Source organism: Phyllobates terribilis, unplaced genomic scaffold (assembly GCF_046119375.1).
Source record: "Phyllobates terribilis strain yellow unplaced genomic scaffold, ASM4611937v1 Scaffold_5__5_contigs__length_657084704, whole genome shotgun sequence".
Classification (NCBI taxonomy): Eukaryota; Metazoa; Chordata; class Amphibia; order Anura; family Dendrobatidae; genus Phyllobates; species Phyllobates terribilis.
In genome coordinates, this window is record NW_027362765.1 from 196739598 (window position 1) to 196756737 (window position 17140).

A 17140-nucleotide genomic window follows, 5' to 3' on the forward strand; every position below is an offset into this window, starting at 1 on the left:
AGGTTCGCAGAGGGATTGTGTCTTTATTGTGGTAAAGCTGATGATTTGATTAAGTATTGTGAGCGTCGTTTAAGTAAAGAAAAAAAAAAGGTCAGTTACGCTTGTTTACGCTCTGCAGGAGTATTTCTTTCTGGGAGTACTACTTTGCAGGAAGATTTGATTGAATTTCAAGTATTTGTGGATTGTGGTTCAACACTTAATGTGATTGATAAAGAGTTTTTGGAAAACCTTAAATTGAAATCCAAACCTTTGTCATCACCTATTTCTGTGATTGCAATTGATAACACTCCCTTGAAATGTATTACTCACAAGGCTGCTGCATTTCCCCTCACTATCAATGGAGTTCACCCAGAAATTTTGGACTTGGTTGTTTTAGATAATTTACCCTCTCCAGTTGTTCTAGGATTGCCTTGGTTAAAACTGCACAATCCTTTACTGGACTGGTCTACTAATGTGATTAAGTATTGGAGTCCGAAGTGCTATGATAAATGTTGTAATGGTCGCATTGCGGCTGTGGAAAAAGGGGAATTACCTGTACCTATTCAAGATTTTTGGAGGGCTTTTTCGGAGGAGGAGTCGCAAGTTTTACCTCCTCATAGGGATTATGATTGCACCATTGAATTTGTTCCTGGAGCTACTCTACCCAAGAGTCGCTTGTTTAATCTGACCATTCCTGAAAGAAAGGCCTTGGAGGAATACATACAGACTAGCATGGCTGCTGATCACATTAGACCTTCTAAGTTGCCTGTGGCAGTTGGATTTTTCTTTGTTAAAAAAAAGGACGGGGGTTTACGTCCATGTCTGGATTTTCGTGAAATTAATAAGATTACCGTACGCAATCCCTACCCATTGCCGTTAATTCCTGACTTGTTTAACCAGTTAGTGGGGGCCAAGTGGTTCTCTAAAATTGATCTCCGGGGGGCATACAATTTGTTACGAGTGAAGGAGGGTGATGAATGGAAAACTGCTCTTAACACTTCGGTAGGTCATTTTGAGAATCTGGTGATGCCTTTTGTTCTTACCAATGCACCTGCATTTTTTCAGAACCTTATTAATGACATCCTGAGACCTTTGATTGGTAAGAATGTGGTTGTGTATTTGGATGACATTTTGATTTACTCACCAGATCTAGAGTCCCATTGGCAGAGTGTACGTGAATTTTTTCCGTTATTGAGTGATAATTCACTCTTTGCTAAGCTGGAGAAATGTGAGTTCGCTGTGCAGAAAATTAGTTTTTTGGGCTACATTGTCTCCAGCGAGGGCTTTGAGAAGGACCCTGTGAAGGTTCAGGCTGTGCAGGAATGGCCTAGGCCTATTGGCTTGAAATCTATACAGAGTTTTGGGGTTTTGCCAATTATCACAGGAAATTCATTAAGAATTTTTCTGTAATTGTTAAACCTCTAACCGATCTCACCAGGAAAGGTGCGAATACGACCCAGTGGACTACTGAGGCCATTGAAGCGTTTGAGTATCTCAAAGAGAGGTTCAGTTCTGCCCCTATCCTTATGCAACCTGATGAGACCAAGCCTTTTTTGGTTGAGGTCGATGCTTCATTGGTGGGGGTCGGAGCAATTTTGTCTCAGGAGAACAAGGGTGGAGTACATCCTTGTGCCTTCTTTTCGAAAAAAATTTCGGAAACCGAACTGAATTATGATGTTGGAAATTGGGAGTTGCTGGCTATTAAACTCGCGTTTGAACATTGGCGTCATTTTTTGGAAGGCGCTAGATTTCCTATTCAGGTGTTCACAGATCATAAGAATTTGATCTATCTGGATGCGGCCAAGCATTTGAATGTCCGTCAAGCTAGGTGGGCACTTTTTTTTTCTCGGTTTCATTTTTCTGTTACCTATATCCCTGGTACTAAGAATGTTAAAGCCGATGCTTTATCTCACAGCTTCTCTCCTACGGTCGGTGCCGAGGAGTAGAGATGAGCGTTGTTCTACTCGAACTGTTCGCCAATCTCAAATTCGAGCTGTTTTGGGCGGTGTTCGAGCCGTTCGGCGAACACGAACGATTTGAGAAAAATTCGGCTGTTCGAGGTTATGTTCGATAACTGTTCGTGCACCAAAATCATAACTGGATTTTTTCTCAGTAATGATGAAAATTAATGTTAATACGCAGTTTGAGTGTACAGCGGGGTGGGGGGAGGGGCAGGGGATGGATCGCTGCAGGAATAATGAAGATCTCCATTTTTTTTTCTCTTTCCCGCATTTACAGTGGGGAGGTGCAATCTGTCAGCCTATCAGCAGCGCACACACGGAGCGAAGTGCTTTTTTCACACAAGCAAGGGCATGTGTCATTGTCAGTGTATGTCACATGTCCTTGCCCTATAAGACCAAGCCATTTTCCCCGTCGCCACCATTTTCTCACTGCTGCAGCTGCGTGTTAGACGGCACCGCTGTTGCTGTGTGCGCTATACCTTGTTAATTTCAAGCCAATTTTCGCACAAATCTACAGATATCTTGGGAGTAGGGAATAGTTGTGATTGCAGTCCTTTTAAGGACTAGGTTACAGCATTTCCTACGACTTTTATCAGGCAGGTCTGTGCTCTTAAATAGATAGATTGTGGGAGTAAAGACTAATTGTAATTGCAGTCCTTTTCAGGACTAGGTTACATCAGTTCCTATCAGTTTTTGCCAGGCAGGTCTGTGCCAGTGCTGTGCAAGTTTTTTTCACAGCATTTGGCTGAATCTAGCAAAGCTAATCTTTTTGGCCTATTGCAGAGTGTGTTAGTCAGTGGAGTAGCCTATCTGTGTTGCAAGATATACCACCTGTGTATAGAATACCAATTTTTTTACTGCACCTAGTGAAGTAAAATCTTTTGGGCATAGCATCATTCTATTAGTCCATCTATACTGACCTCCATCAGGTTGCAAATTGAATATAATTTTTTTCTGCATCTAGCTCTGAAAAAATATTTGGGCTTCTAGCAGTGTGTGGGACTTGTTCTATTAGTCCATCTATACTGACCTCCATCAGGTTGCAAACTGAATATAATTTTTTTCTGCATCTAGCTCTGAAAAAATATTTGGCCTTCTAGCAGTGTGTGGGACTTTCTCTATTAGTCCATCTATACTGACCTCCATCAGGTTGCAAACTGAATATATTTTTTTTCTGCATCTACCTCTGAAAAAATATTGGGCTTCTAGCTGTGTGTGGGACTTGTTCTATTAATCCATCTATACAGACCTCCATCAGGTTGCAAACTGAATATAATTTTTTCTGCATCTACCTCTGAAAAAATATTTGGGCTTCTAGCAGTGTGTGGGACTTGTTCTATTAGTCCATCTATACTGACCTCCATCAGGTTGCAAACTGAATATATTTTTTTTCTGCATCTACCTCTGAAAAAATATTGGGCTTCTAGCTGTGTGTGGGACTTGTTCTATTAGTCCATCTATACTGACCTCCATCAGGTTGCAAATTAAAAATAATTTTTATCTGCATCCAGCTCTGAAAAAATATTTGGCCTTCTAGCAGTGTGTGGGACTTTCTCTATTAGTCCATCTATACTGACCTCCATCAGGTTGCAAATTATAAATTATTTTTGTCTGCATCCAGCTCTGAAAAAATATTTGGCCTTCTAGCAGTGTGTGGGACTTTCTCTATTAGTCTATCTATACTGACCTCCATCAAGTTGCAAACTGAATATATTTTTTTTCTGCATCTACCTCTGAAAAAATATTGGGCTTCTAGCTTTGTGTGGGACTTGTTCTATTAATCCATCTATACAGACCTCCATCAGGTTGCAAACTAAATATAATTTTTTTCTGCATCTACCTCTGAAAAAATATTTGGGCTTCTAGCTGTGTGTGGGACTTGTTCTATTAGTCCATCTATACTGACCTCCATCAGGTTGCAAACTGAAAATAATTTTTATCTGCATCTACCTCTGAAAAAATATTTGGGCTTCTAGCTGTGTGTGGGACTTGTTCTATTAGTCCATCTATACTGACCTCCATCAGGTTGCAAACTGAATATAATTTTTTTCTGCATCTAGCTCTGAAAAAATATTTGGCCTTCTAGCAGTGTGTGGGACTTTCTCTATTAGTCCATCTATACTGACCTCCATCAGGTTGCAAATTAAAAATAATTTTTATCTGCATCCAGCTCTGAAAAAATATTTGGCCTTCTAGCAGTGTGTGGGACTTTCTCTATTAGTCCATCTATACTGACCTCCATCAGGTTGCAAATTAAAAATAATTTTTATCTGCATCCAGCTCTGAAAAAATATTTGGCCTTCTAGCAGTGTGTGGGACTTTCTCTATTAGTCCATCTATACTGACCTCCATCAGGTTGCAAACTGAATATATTTTTTTTCTGCATCTACCTCTGAAAACATATTTGGGCTTCTAGCTGTGTGTGGGACTTTCTCTATTAGTCCATCTATACTGACCTCCATCAGGTTGCAAACTGAATATCATTTTTTTCTGCATCTAACCCAGCCAATAGTTTTGGCCTAATACCACAGTTTGGCCACTCAGCTCTGCTCGGTTCCCATCCATTGTTTTTTTGTGCAAACAACTCCAGAGTTGTGAATTAGTTAACCACCAAAATGAGTGGAAAAAGGCCTGCTGCTGGTGGAAAGGGGAATAGGCGTGTTGGGAAGGGGAAAAAAGGTTGTGTCCGTGGGGTAGGTGTTAAAGCAACAGTAACATCTGCAGAAGAAAGACCATCTTCCAGCCAAACTAAAATGTCTACTTCTTTTAGCGGACAATGTGATAAGATCCCTTTCTTACGGCCACGCCAATCGCTACAAATTCCAGATGAGGCACAAAAACAGCAGGTGCTTCAACGGATATCAAGTGCTCCTTTAAGTGGGCTCTCCTCCACATCAACTTCAACATCACAAATACTCCAGTCCTCAAAGGTGTCACCCCAATCGCACTTGCTTCCTCACAGCTCCCAAATCTCCAGCTGCCCGTCTGAGTATGAGGTAGAACAGATGGTTGAGTCTGCAGAGCTGTTTACTCATACTATAGCCTGGGAATCAGAGGTCGACTCCAGCGCTTCTGTGAATCCAGACGAGGAAATGATCTGCACTGATGCCCAGAATCTTTATGAATCGGATCCAGGACCAGACGCAGAAGGTTCTGACCATAATGTAGACCCTCATTCCCAAACTGTAACTCCTGTTGGTGGAGACAATGAGGAAGACGATGATGAGACTCAAATACCTGATTGGAGCGACAACTTTAGTTTTTTGTCAGGGCAGGAACAGGTTGGCTCTGAGGACGACGGGTGTGATAACGCACAGGGTGATGATGATGAGGTTGGAGATCCCACTTACTGTCAACCCACAGTCAGCCAAGAGATGAGGTCAGCAGAGGAGGTGGAGGAAGATGCTAGTGACGACGAGGTCAGGTTGCGCCTTCCTGGACAGAGACGTAGTACTGGAAGCACGTCAACAACTGCATCCTCAAACACAACTCTGCCTCTCACCACAAGTCGTGGTGGCTCTTCAGGTCGCATGGGTGCTAAGCCTTGCATAGCCTGGGCATTTTTTCAGATCGATAAAGATGACCCAACTCGTGTAATCTGTAACATTTGTCAGCAAAAGCTAAGTAGAGGCCAAAAAATACATAGTTTGAGTACTTCATGCATGAACCGGCACATGGACATGAAGCATAAGTTGCAGTGGGAAGCTCAGTGTGCTACAATGCGGCCTAGCCGGCCGGGCCAACCACCGTCTGCCATATCTTGTGCATCCGCGGCCTCTTCATCCTCTGTGACTGGGGGGACAGCAGTCACACCTGTTTTGGGGCGCAGACCTGCCACCTCTTTACCCGCAACAGCCAGCGTGATTGGCAGGTCATCATTTTCTTTGGAGGTGGTAACACCAGCTGGTGTTGAGCGCTGTCCGACATCGATAGCACCACCTTTGGATCAAGGCAACCTAACATGTCCGCCTGCATCTTCCTCACAGACCGGCAGTTTGCCGGGGACACCCTTATCAACCCCGTCTAAGCACAGTAGCCAGCCCTCGGTCCCTCAGATGTGGACAAGTAAAAGACCATTTCCGCCTAGCCATGAGAAAGCTAAGAGGTTGAATTTCACCATCTGCAAGCTCTTAGCTACAGAAATGCTGCCTTTCCGCCTGGTGGACACAGAGGATTTTCGAGACCTTATGTCCGTCGCAGTGCCCCAGTACCAGATGCCCAGTCGGCACTACTTCTCAAAGAAAGGTGTGCCTGCGCTCCACCAGCATGTCGCACACAACATCACCGCTTCTTTGAGAAACTCTGTGTGTGACAGGGTGCATTTCACCACAGACACTTGGACGAGTAGGCATGGACAGGGGCGTTACATGTCGCTGACTGGGCACTGGGTAACTATGGTGACAGCAGGACAAGGGGCTGCTGTCCAAGTCTTGCCGTCCCCACGAGTTGTGCGTCAATCCTCTTTATGTCAAAGTTCCTCCACTGCTTCTGCCTCCTCAACCTCCTCTCGGTCTTCCACCTGCACCCAAAGCCTGTCTGGTCATGCCACAAGCTTTCTAACTGCGCAGAAGGGATCCTGCACACCTCCTTACTATGCTGGCAGTAGGGCTCAACGTCATCAGGCGGTTTTTACTTTGAAATGTCTGGGAAATGTGAGTCACACAGCTGAGGAGTTGTGGTCAGCTCTGGAGAACCAATTTCATGAATGGTTGTCTCCACTGGACCTGAAACCAGGGAAGGCCGTGTGCGACAATGCTGCAAATCTGGGTACGGCCCTTCGCCGGGGCAATGTCACACACGTGCCTTGTATGGCTCACGTGTTGAACCTGGTTGTCCAGCAATTTTTAGCCCACTATCCCAGACTAGATGGCCTTCTGCAGAGGGCACGGTCGCTGTGTGCTCACTTTTGCCGTTCGCATCCCGCAGCTCAGCGACTTACATCTCTACAGAAGTCGTTGGGCCTGCCACTTCACCGGCTAAAATGCGATGTGCCTACCCGGTGGAATTCAACTCTGCACATGTTGCAGCGACTGTGGCAGCACCGACAAGCCCTGGTGCAATACGTTCTGACGTATAGCCTGGGCCAACGAGATCCGGAGGTGGGGCAAATCACGCTGGAGGAGTGGTCTCAGATCAGGGACCTATGCACCCTTCTGCACAGTTTTGAAATGGCGACGAAGATGTTTAGTGCTGACGATGCCATTATCAGCATGACTATTCCGGTGATTTACATGCTGGAGCACATGTTAAACAGAATTCGGAGTCAGGTGGTGGCACAAGAGGAGGTGGAGGAAGTAGAGGAGGAGGAGTTGTATGCGGAAGGGCTAACATCTGCAAGGTCCAGACGGTCGGCAGCACCAAGGCGGCAGGCATGTGAGGGTGGGGGAGATGGTTTTACCAGGGCGCATGGTAGCAGCCAAACTAGTGAGGAAGGTGCAGGAGCCCAGGAAGAAGTGGAGGACGAACTGATGGAAGACTCATCAGATGAGGGAGACCTTGATCACATTTCTGTTGTGCGAGGTTGGGGGGAGAGGACAGAGGAAGGAAGCATGATTGTTACCTCGCCACCAACACAACAGGGACTTGGTGCTCCTGGATGCGCAACACACATGAGTGCCTTCTTGCTGCACTACCTGCAACATGACCCTCGAATTGTGAGAATTAGAAATAATCCTGACTACTGGGTTGCCACACTGTTAGATCCCCGGTACAAAAGTAAATTTGCAGAAATTATTCCTGCCATAGAAAGGGATGCACGCATGCAGGAGTATCAGCAGAGACTGTTGCAGAATCTTACATGTGCTTTTCCACAAAACACCAGTGGTGCACGTAGTGAATCTCACAGTTCCAACTTGCCAACCGTGGGACCGTCAAGTGTTCAGCACTCAAACCGTAACAGAACCACAGTATCTGCTGGTAACATCAATTTTGCGGAATCATTTCACCACTTTTTTAGCCCATCCTTTGCAAGGCCACAGGAGACAAGAAGTCTGACACATAGTCAACGCCTAGAGACGATGGTACAGGAGTATCTCCAAGTAAACATTGAAGCCATGACTGTGTCACTGGACCCTTGCTCTTTTTGGGCTTCCAATCTGGATAAATGGCCGGAGCTAGCCACTTACGCCTTGGAGATCTTGTCATGCCCCGCAGCCAGCGTTCTGTCTGAACGTGTGTTCAGCGCTGCTGGTGGTGTGCTGACAGATAAGCGCACGCGGCTCTCCACTGATAATGTAGACAGACTCACGTTCATAAAGATGAACAAATCATGGATCCGAAACGACTTTTCTACCCCTGTGTCATCCTGGGGAGAGTAAAAGCTTGATGATTGGTTAAAATCACCCTACCAACCGTTTTAAGCTTTCAAATTACTAATCATGTTTATCTGTATCTTGGCTGGAAAATAATTTGGGCTTTGTAGCAGTGTGCAGCACTGATCCTATTAGCCCATCTATACTAAGCTCCACCAGATTTAAAATTAATTATAATTTTTAGCTGCATCTAGCCCGGAAAATAATTTTGGGGCTCCGAGATGCGCAAGACACATAAGTGCCTTCTTGCTGCACTACCTGCAACATGACCCTCATATTGTCAGAATTCGAAGTAATCATGACTACTGGGTTGCCACACTCTTAGATCCCCCAAACTTTTCGATCAACCTTTTCATTTTAATAAAGACCAAAAAAATGGTCATTTTTGAAATTATAAGCATTAGCAGGTTATTAGAAACTGAAATCAAACAGTTTTCAACTCAAAACTTTATTCTAGGTGATGTTACATTTTCACATAGGACCCCTTGTTCGAAAGGAGCTTCTGAACTCTCTCGTCCATTGAATTTGTCAGGTTTTGGATGGTTTCTGCTTCAATTGTTTTGCATGAGGACAGAATACCATCCCAGAGCTGTTGCTTAGATGTGAACTGCCTCCCGCCATCATAGACACTCCTTTTGATGATGCTCCAGAGGTTCTGAATGGGGTAGAGGTCAGGGGAGCATGGGGGTCACACCATAAGTTTGTCCCCTTTTATGCCCATATCAGCCAGAGATGCAGATGTTTTATGTGCAGCATGAGATGGTGCATTATCATGCAAAAAAATGATCTTGCTGTGAAATACATGGTTCTTCTTCTTGAACCATGGCAGGAAGTGCTGTTTGAGAAAATCCACATACATTATGGAGTTCATCTTTAGCGCCTTCAGGGATCCTAAAGGGGCCGACAATCTCTCTCCACATGATTCCAGCCCAAAACATTACTCCACCTCCTCCTTGTTGGCGCTGTAGCCGTGTTTGCGTGGGGTGTCCATCAACCAGCCATCCTCCACTCCATCCATCTGGACCATCGAGCGCTGCACGGCACTCATCCGTGAACAAAACAGTTTTGAAATCAGTCTTCATGTAATGTTTGGCCCACTGGTGCCGTTTCTGCTTGTGTGAAGTGGATAGAGGAGGTCAACAGGATGGCATATGCAGAGCTGCAAACCTCTGAAGGACCCTGCATCTTGTTGTTCGGGGGACGTTGGAGGCACCAGCAGCTTCAAAAACTTGTCTGCTGCTATGACAAGGCTTTTTTGCCGCTGCTCTTTTAACCTGACGTAATTGCCTGCAGGAAAGAGTCCTCAATTTGCCCTTATCAGCACGCACACGTGTGTACTGTGAATCAGCTACATACTTCTTGATTGCCAAGACACTTCATCCTGATCATCGCACAATGTTGATTGTAGTCATGCCTTGACCTAAACACTCCACAATTTGTTGCTTCTCAGCAGCCGACACATCCTTTTTCTTTCCCATTTTGGCAGAAAATGTAGGCTGCTTAATAATGTGAGACAGCCTTCTTAAGTAGTCTTGCCTTTCATTGGACACACCTGCCAAACTAATTAGCACAGGTGTCTGCAATTGCTTACAGTGATATAAAGAGCCCTGACACACATCACCATCAATGAGTTTAACTGACAAACAAACAAATTCTTCCCTTATCACTCCTAAACACTTTTTGCATAATAATTTGGAACACAGTGTACATGTGCTTTTCCACAAAACACCAGTGGTTCACGTAGTGAATCTTACAGTTCTAACTTGCCAACCGTGGTCTGTATGGAGTTGTTCAATAAAGGGCCCAAAATTAAGATAACATAGATGGGAGAGGTCTCTATGAATAGGAATTCCTAAGTATTTGATACCCTGTGAGGGCCAGGCAAAGGGAAAGTTGGACTGGATGGAATCCTATATGGATTTGGGGAGGGAGACATCGAGGGCCTCAGACTTCGCTGCATTGATTTTAAAATTTGACCATGTAACAAAGTAATCTATTTCAGCCATAACAGCATGGATGGATATATGTGATTGAGTGATATATACTAGTACATCATCAGCAAATAGAGAGCACTTGTACTCGGTGCCTCCCACCTCAATCCACCTAATATTGGGGTTATGGCGAATTGATGAGAGCAGGTGCTCCGTCACTAGGATGTATAAGAGAGGGGACAGAGGACATCCCTGCCTTGTCCCATTGGTGATTGTGAAAGGTGATGAAAATGTTCTGATGCACCCCCTGGGCCTTGGGACACCCGGAGCCGGACCCTTTTTGGTGGATGCTGGTGGTTGTAGTCTTCGTGGCGGCGACCCGGTTCCGTGGCTCAGGGTGGTCAAACCAGTGGCGGAACTATTTATGTGGTTTTGATGTTTAAATGTCCGACTACGCCACCCGTGGATTGCGGTCAGAGTGAACCGCCGCTGCAGGGCAGACCGCTGAGGCTGGTGTTGTGGGTGCAGCAGAGCGTAGCATAACTCCCCACGGGAGGAGTATAGCCTCAGGGCAGTGTATGCGGAGGATGGGGGTGATGGTGCAGGGCAGCAGCAGTAACGACACGGAGTCAGTGATGCAGTCCAGGGCCTTTACTCACAGTTCTTATTATCCAGACCACATCTGCAGGTAACGGCTGCCCACGTCGTACTGTGCTCACCAGGTGAGGGGCTCAGACAACTCCCAGATAACTTTGGAGCGCTTCACAGGACCCCCTTTGTGTGTCCTTTGTCTGGCCTTTCTTACCAACCCTTCTGTCCGGCTGCCTCGGGCCTCCTCTTGGTAAACTTGGCGCCAGTTTCCCTGACCCTATGTGCTGCCCTCCTAGCGGGTGTAGCGAGGGGCTGCGCCACATAAAATGTCACAGCCTCCGGTTTCTAGCTGAGGGTCGTTTCCTGCCTCCACTAGTTTCGGGGACCGGTCTCCCCCTTTGGCCTGACCCCTCCATGCAGGTGGATTTGGGCGTGCGGTGGCGACTCGCCCGTCCGCACCCCTGGGATCCCTTCGTTCCTCGTTCCTGGAGCCTTCTCCGCTCCTCTTCCTTCTTTCTCCCTCTTCCAGGCCTGGGCCTCTGTTACTAGGCCCGCCTCCGGAGCAGAGCTCATGCAGGGCCCCTGCTCCCTGCCACTTCTGCTCAGACTTCTCTGCACTGAACTAAGATGGTGCCCACCTTTTATACTCCCTTCTCAATGCACCCAGGAAATGCTTCCTCCCTGCTCCTGCACTACAGGGTTCCCCTTCCTCAGTGTTCCCTCCCCCCACTCCAGCCAGGGACAGGGACTGTCGTGCCCATCTCAGGGGCATATTGGTCGTCCTGCCCCACGGCAATGTGGTGTAATGCATGCAGGTGTCGGGTCCTGATCCACACTCCATCCTTACCTGAGAGTGAGATATCACACCTCTGGGTGAGGTTCAATACCTCTGTAGCAACCGAGCCCTCAGGGTGCTACAGTTCCATTTATCTTCAGCCTAGGTGACGTATTGCGATACAGGGCCGTGATTTTGGCTATAAAAGGGTCCCCTAGACCCCTACCCCAAGCTTTTTAAGAGAATCATATATGGCGTGCCAGGAGACTCTATGGAATGCTTTCTCAGCATCCAACGAGAGTATCTAATTACAAATTTTTAACTGCATCTAGCCCAGGAAATACTTTGTGCCTAGTAGCAGTGTCTGCTAGTCAGCGGATTATCCCGGCTGTTAAGCAAGCTACACCACCTGTAGTTTGGACACTTAATTTTTTCAAAGGAAATGCTTCGGGACCACGGGATACTCAGTGAAGAGCATCAGGAGGCACCCCAAGGCATAGGGGCTGGGACTGGCAGTAGGATGCCTTGCGGTGGACAGCCGAGCTCGATCCTTATAAAAGCTTTTTAACTGCAGCAGCTTTAGTGGACGCTACTGGAGCTGGAATTACGCGGCTCCTGGCATGAGACTTGCCCTCCAATAGATCCTTGTAAATGGATTTAAAGTGTATTCATTCAAATTAGAGAGACAATTTAAATTAAAAAGCTTAGAGCTGCCTCCACCACAGGGGGGCTCGCTCGACCCACCAGCGGACAGGCACCAGTATTGGGAGAGGGGGGCTGGCCGTCAGGGTTCACCGCGGCTCTGGCACAAACCCGGCGACACGGAGGTGGCACGGGCAGGAGCGGACTGAACGTGTCGGCTTCTCACTTTTTGGATTTTAGAAGGGCATGACATGCCTATATCTGTGTCTCCCCCTCCTTTTACTCCTCCACCTCTTTTCTTTTCTCATGACTATATGTACTTGTCACTTTTCCATGTGTTAGTTGTGTCTTCTGAGCAGTTTGTCAGCTTTTGGACACCTTTGAAGGTGTTTTCTATGTGTTTCTATGTGTTTTTGTTTGCCTGCCATTGGTTTTAACGGTGTTCGAAGGTGTTCGACGAACAGTTCGACGAACAGTTCGGCGATCACACGGGTGTTCGACGAACCGAACCGAACTCGAACACTACGGGGGTGGCTCAACACTACCGAGGAGGAGGAGAGCATTTTACAGAAAGGAGTTGTGGTGGCGGCATTGGACTCTGTTTTGGAGAATGGGATTCTGAAAGCTCAAAATGATGCTCCATCTAACACTCCCCATGGGAGGTTGTTCGTGCCTAGAGCGTTTAGGAGAGATTTGTTTGTGGAGTGTCATGAGTCTCGGTTGGCAGGTCATCCAAGAATTTCGGAGACTAAGAGACTTATCAGTCGCAGTTTTTGGTGACCTGGATGGCAGCAGGAAGTCATCAAGTGGGTGCGTCAGTGTACTGTGTGTGCTAGGTCAAAGGCTTCACATACTCCTGCTGCGGGATTGCTTTGCCCTCTGGAGGTTCCTAGTGCGCCTTGGACGCATTTCACAATGGATTTTATTACTGATCTTCCTGTGTCCAAGGGTTTTACTGTCATCTGGGTGGTCGTGGACCGTTTTAGTAAGATGTGTCATTTGGTTCCATTCATTAAGTTGCCCTGCGCCAAGAAACTCGCTAAGGCGTTTGTTAAGGAGATTGTCAAGTTCCATGGCGTTCCCACGGATATTGTTTCTGATAGAGGACCTCAGTTTGTGGCTCGCTTTTGGTGTGCTTTTTGTGACAGGTTGGGAGTCCATTTGTCATTTTCGTCTAGTTATCATCCTGAATCTAATGGACACACTGAAAGAAAGAACCAGGATGTTGAACAGTTTTTGCGTTGTTTTGTGGCGGACAATCAAGAGGTGTGGTCTGAGTTTCTGCCTCTCACAGAATTTGCTCTTAGCAATCATACATCCTCCTCTGCTGGGTGTTCTCCTTTTTTTTCTTGCACTGGGAGACATCCGTCTTTTGGTTTGTTCTCCAAATTGGGGTCAGCGGTGCCGGAGGAGGAGAATTTTTCCGGTGATTTGGAGAGAGTTTGGACTAATGTACGTTGCAACCTTCAAGAGGCTAACAAGAAGTCCAAGAAGTATTTGGACAGGAAACGTAAAGGAGGTTTTGTTTTCTGTGGGTGACATGGTTTGGTTGTCCTTGAAGAACCTGCGGTTGAGGATTCCCTCTAAAAAACTGGGTCCTAAGTTTGTGGGTCCATTTAAAGTGCTTCAGGTTGTTAACCCGTCTGCTGTTAGGTTGGATGTCCCTACTTCCTGGAAGATTAATCCTGTGTTTCATGTTTCCTTGTTGAAAAAGGCTGATGTATCTGATAGGGACGCCACTGTCACAGTTCCTCCTGTGGTGGAAGATGGCCAATATGAAATTTCTCGTATCTTGAATTCTAGATGGCATAGAGGGAGATTACAGTATCTTGTCTCCTGGAAGGGTTTCGGTCCCGAAGATAACTCCTGGGTAAGGACGGATCATGTCTCTGCTCCTAGGCTTGTTAAAGCTTTCCACAGGAGGTTTCCGGATAGGCCTGGAGGATCCGGAGGATCCTCATAAAAAAGGGGGTACTGTTAGAACCCTCCTGTTTGTTTTTTCCATCTTGTGTTTTGTGGTCATGTGACCATCTGCCTTTATATTCCAGCTCCGCCCTCCTGGCTGTGCTGGACTTCAGTGTTTGGCTGTTTCTCTAGCCAGGTGCTTCTGTGCCTTTCCCTGTCAGTTCGCTTGGTCCTTCTGGGACCTCTAGTACTTTTTGTCAGTTTGTCTTTTTGTTTTCTGCAACTACTTTTCGGTTTAGGAGGTGTCCCATTTTTGTCCCAGTCCTTAGTTCTTTTAGGGACCCTTAATACTATTGGTCTTCGTTCAGACTAGCCGAGGACTAAGGCGGGTCTGTTCGCTAGGAACAGGCAGCCCGCTACATCGTAGGGATTCAGCTTAGTCTTACTGTAGGGACAGCTTTCCCCTATCTTTCCTTAGTTCATGTTGCAGATCATAACAGAACCTCAGGCAGAAGATTTCCTATAATGACACAGATGGAGGCACTGTGGACGCCGTCTGGTCTATGATCCAGCGGTGTCTCTCTTTTAGAACATAAAAGCTTGGTCCGCCACAGTTTGGTGCACTTCTGAAAAGAAGGACACTGCTGAACAGAGGCCAGAGTCCAGAGTAACTCTGTTGCCTCATTATAGTAATTGGATCCCTTGGGGGTTTCATCTGAATCACGTCACTTGGAGATTTAGATGGAAACCTCGATGTAAGGCTGTGTGCCCAAAATGTTTTTTTTAAGCATCTCCGCAGCGGCAATTACGCCACAGAAACGCTTAAAAAACGCTTGGTAGAAGGTTTGCAATGTTCCCCAATGATAATCTGAATGTGCTGTGCACATGCTGCGGAAATATCATTGCAGAAAAATCTGCAGCATTGAATCGCTTAATATCCGCATGACTACATGTGCACATGCGGATATTCTGTGATTCAATGTGCGGATGGGAACCGGGTCTGGAAAAGAGGAGACTCTCCTCCAGACCCGGGTACCATAGTACCTGTAAAAAAAAGAATTTAAAATAAAAAATAAACATTATACTCACCTTCTGATGGTCCGCGATCTTCTCTCCGGTGCGTGCTGGCTCCCCGACGGCTCGCGATGGTGTAAAAGGACCTTCCATGACGCCATTTAGTCATGTGACAGGTCACACGACCTCTGACGTCGGCGGTCACGTGACCTGTCACATGACTAAATGACGTTATGGAAGGTCCTTTTACACTACCACGAGCCGCCCAAGACACCGGACGCACCGGAGAAGGAGACCGGGGGCCATCGGAAGGTGAGTATAATTTTTTTTTTTTTACCATTTTTATTCTTTTTTTAACTATTAACTTGGTCACACTATATAAATCCATGCCGGTTGCATGGATTTATTTAGTGTTACCAAGTTGTCAAGCACTTTTCCAAGTGATGCTAAAATCGCTTGGAAAAGCGCTTGACAACCCGCATGCGAAATCGCATGTGCAATACGCGTGACATACGCTTGTTCCTGGCAGAAAAAACGCATGTACAATCCGCATGCGTTTTTTCTGCCAGGGAGATGCAGAAATGCTCAGGAAAAATCTGGAGCATTTCTGCATCGTGGGCACATAGCCTAAGTGCTCAGCATAGAGCACAGGATAAACGTGATGTTATGTAAAATGTTCCCAACAAAATCTTCAACTCAATCCACAAAAAAAACAAGTCCCCACTCAGGTCCGTCATCTGTGAATGAAAATCTAGTGGGCTTCCACGTTACTGGTGGTACAAAGGCTCTGGAGAAGCGCTATGGCTCCTCATTCCCCAAAAGAAATCCAGCAAATTCTGCACTGCCAAATCCAAATTGCCCCCTCACTTCTGAGCCTAAACCAAATTTAGCGTCCACATGTTTGACATTTCTCTAGCCTAATTTACGGGTGCATGTCTCCAGAAGCACGAGCTGGCATAATGTACTGGGCACTACAATATACTGGGCACTAAAATGTACGGGCACTACAATAGCAGATTTGCAATTTTCACTCAACAATATGCACTGCTGCTTGTTTCTGGAAACCACTCATGGAGTCAAATAATTACTACACCTGTAGATAAGTTCCCAAAGGAGTATAATTTCCAAAATGGGGTCACTTGAGAGAGGTATTCTGCTCTTCTAGCATGTAGGGGTTCTGTATATGGAGTCCACAAACTATTCTAGGAATATCTGCGCACCAAGAGGCAAATAGCACTCCTTCCATTCCAAATCTTGCCGTGTGGCTAAGCAGTACTGTACTGCTGTTCTGGCACCTCAGGGGCTCTGCCAATTTGACGTGGCACCTTCAAACCATTCCAGCAAAATGTGAAGTTCAATATGGCGATTCTTCTTTTCTGAGTTTTGTCACTGTACCTCAAAAGTATTTTGAGTATTGAGTAAGTATTTACAACATATGGTGTATCTGTGTACTCATTAGAAATTGCTCAACAAATTGTACATTTTTGTGGGAAACTCAATTGTACATTTTCCCCTGTTACCCTTGTGAAAATGCTAAATTTAGGGCTAAAACAACATTTTTGTGGGAAAAATATGATTTTTAATTTTCTCAGCTAAATATTATAAACTTCTGTGAAGCATCTGGGGCTTCAAGGTGCTCACCACACATCTACATACATTCCTTGAAGGGTCTAGTTTACAAAATAAGGCCACTTGTGGGGGGTTTCCACTGTTTAGGCACATCAGGGGCTCTTCAAACACGACATGGCGTTCGCTCTCAAGTCCAGCCATTTTTGCTTTCAAAAAATCAAACGGTGCTCCTTCCCTTCTGAGCCCTGCTGTACACTCAAACAGTAGTTTTCCCCCACATATGAGGTATCAGCGTACTCAGGAGAAATAGCACAACAAATTTTGGGGTCCATTTTTTCCTGTTACCCTTGGTAAAATAAAAAAAATTGGGGCTAAAAGAATGTTTTTGTGGGAAAATGTGATTTTTTATTTTCACGGCTCTATATTATAAAATTCTGTATGAACATAGCTAGAAATGTGGCG